General features: G+C 55.5%; 1 non-coding gene across 1 annotated transcript in view; it reads right to left on the reverse strand.

The window, feature by feature from the left end:
- The window catches only part of LOC143105459 (18S ribosomal RNA), a 1,855-nt gene extending 1,685 nt beyond the window's left edge, over window positions 1-170 (reverse strand). The window contains exon 1 of the ribosomal RNA XR_012983465.1: window positions 1-170. This exon is cut by the window's left edge and continues 1,685 nt beyond it. This is a non-coding gene — a ribosomal RNA (18S ribosomal RNA).
- Between the last annotated feature and the right edge of the window lie 2,330 nt (window positions 171-2,500).

Genomic DNA, 2,500 nt, shown 5'->3' on the forward strand with positions numbered 1-2,500 from the left:
TATTAGCTCTGGAATTGCCACAGTTATCCAAGTACGGGTGGGAGCGATCAAAGGAACCATAACTGATTTAATGAGCCATTCGCAGTTTCACTGTACCGGCCGTGTGCACTTAGACCTGCATGGCTTAATCTTTGAGACAAGCATATGTTACTGGCAGGATCAACCAGGTAGCTGCTGGTAGCGAGCCCGACCCCCCGGAGCGCGGGGGCCTCCAGGGCAGGCCTCCCCCGAGAGGGAAGCCCACCCACGCGGGTGCTGGCAGCGTGGACAGAGGACCACGTCGTGTGGACCGGGAGGACTCGGAGAGTGCGCTTCGAGGCTGCCGCGGGGCTTGGGCGGAGCAGGGGGTGAGCCCTGCCCGCCTCGCCGCCGACGGCCTCCTGTTTCGGACGGCTCGGTCAGACGGGGCTTCTGGGCCTCGCAACAGAACGTTTCGGCGCTGGGGGCGGAGGCTCCGTGGAGCCTCATGTACCCCCGGCCTGGTGGCGGACCCGCTGGGTTCGGGGAGGGGCGTCCGGCCGCACTGGGCGGTCGGGGTGCCTCCCCTGGCGGGTCTCGTACTCCAATCGGTCAGGTGATAGCGTTTGGGTGTGGGTTAAACCTGCTGAAAAGTGTCCCCGGAGCTTAGATTTTTGGCTGTGAGCATGCACCAGTATGTACCCCGTAGGGCGGCAGAGAGAGGCCGTGGAGGCGAGTCAGACGTGCGGGAGGTGTCAGAGAGTCCCTGGGAACATTCTGTGAAATTTTGGTTTCAGACCTCCAGGGCACCCCCACGCCCCCTTTAACGTGCCCCAGCACAGTGCACCTCTGCCTGGGTAAGCGTTCAGCCCTTTATGGGGGGCGTGGAGGTCAGCCAGACACGTGGGAAGTGACAGAGAGTCCCTGGGAACATTCTGTGAAATATCGCTTGGATACCTCCATAAGACCCCATTGACTCACATATGTGCCCCAGCACAGTGCACCTCTGCCTGGGTAAGCGTTCGGCCCTTTCTGGGGGGTGTGGAGGTCAGCCAGACACGTGGGAAGTGACAGAAAGTCCCAGGGAACATTCTCTGAAATTTCGCTTGGATACCTCCATAAGACCCCATTGACTCACATATGTGCCCCAGCACAGTGCACCTCTGCTGGGTGAGCGTTCGGCCCTTTCTGGGGGGGGTGGAGGTCAGCCAGACACGTGGGAAGTGACAGAAAGTCCCAGGGAACATTCCCTGAAATTTTGGTTTTTGACCTCCATGAGACCCCATTCACCCACACATGAGGCCCAGCTCCATGCACTGTGGTCGGGTACTCAACTGGCTCAGTCCGGGGTAGCCTGGATGTCTGGGAACTTCCATGCACTCTGACCATGTGTCTGATACTCCAAAAGGCCCAAAAACACTGCCATAGTTCGGGGAAAACCTACTGGATGCATTGCCTGGGAGTTCAACTTTTTGCCAAAATTATTCTAAGTCCACTTTTTTACCCTCTCCTCGATTTCGCGCCGATACCCGGCGCGGGGGGGTCAATAAGAGTACCTCCAGGCCAAGGGGAGCTCCTCAGAAGTGTCCGAAGCCGTCGGACACATTTGCTGGCCTCCCTGGGTGTCCGTTTCTGGAGCCTGCCACCTGCCCCGCGTATATAATTAAATAAGTCAGGACTTAGGTTTTGAGCGAGTTTTCCCTTTTGGACTTAGGTTTTGAACGAAAACCCATGGTTAACCAAGCCACCCATGGTATACCTGCCTACCCAGGGTGAACCTGCTTACTCCTGTGTCCCGCAGGGGGCGACATTTCCCACATTTTTCCCATTTTCATCATTTTCATCAGTTTTATTCTATCTTTTTTTACATTTTGCCCATTTTTACACATTTTCAGCCCAGCTTCCATGCACCTCTATAGGCATGATTTTTACACATTTTGGCCATTTTTGGACACTTTTCTGGGCAGCCTTTTCATCCATTTTGGGGCTTTTTGGGGGGTTTTGGCCTGTTTCTGGCCCTGATGGAGACACAGAGAGGAGGTTTTTTTCAACATTGGGAGCCTTTTTACACATTTTGCCCATTTTCCCCCCCAGCTTGGGGGCACTTTCCTGGGCAGGGATTTCAACCACTTTGGCCAGTTTTGACCTCTCTCTGGCCAGCCCCCCCACACTTTTTGACCACATTCTCCTGCGGGGGCCTTGTTTTTTCTACGGGGGCTACTATTCCCAGCCATTTTTGGGGTCGCCACGGCGAAGGGGGGGGGACTTTTTTGGGCATTTTTTGCATATTTTGGCCTCTTCTATGGCCCCCAGCTACTCACCTGTTGCACCCAGACAGGCAGGGACCCTAGTGGGCATTGACTTTGACCTCTGCGTGGGTTCAGCACCCACCTTTTCCCACCAGAGGGCAGCGAGAGCTCAACTCCAATCTCAGGCTTTTTTAAACAGCTATTTTAACAGTTTTTGCCCTTTTTGACCCCCTGTCAGTATTTTTTCGACCCCAGCCTCCGGTGGGCCGTCCGGGCATGAATTTCAGACAGTT

Source organism: Alosa pseudoharengus, unplaced genomic scaffold (genome assembly GCF_046254945.1).
Source record: "Alosa pseudoharengus isolate Yale_2024_CS ecotype anadromous, Long Island Sound unplaced genomic scaffold, YU_APseudo_1.1 YU_APseudo_1.1_scf_59, whole genome shotgun sequence".
NCBI classification, from domain to species: domain Eukaryota; kingdom Metazoa; phylum Chordata; class Actinopteri; order Clupeiformes; family Clupeidae; genus Alosa; species Alosa pseudoharengus.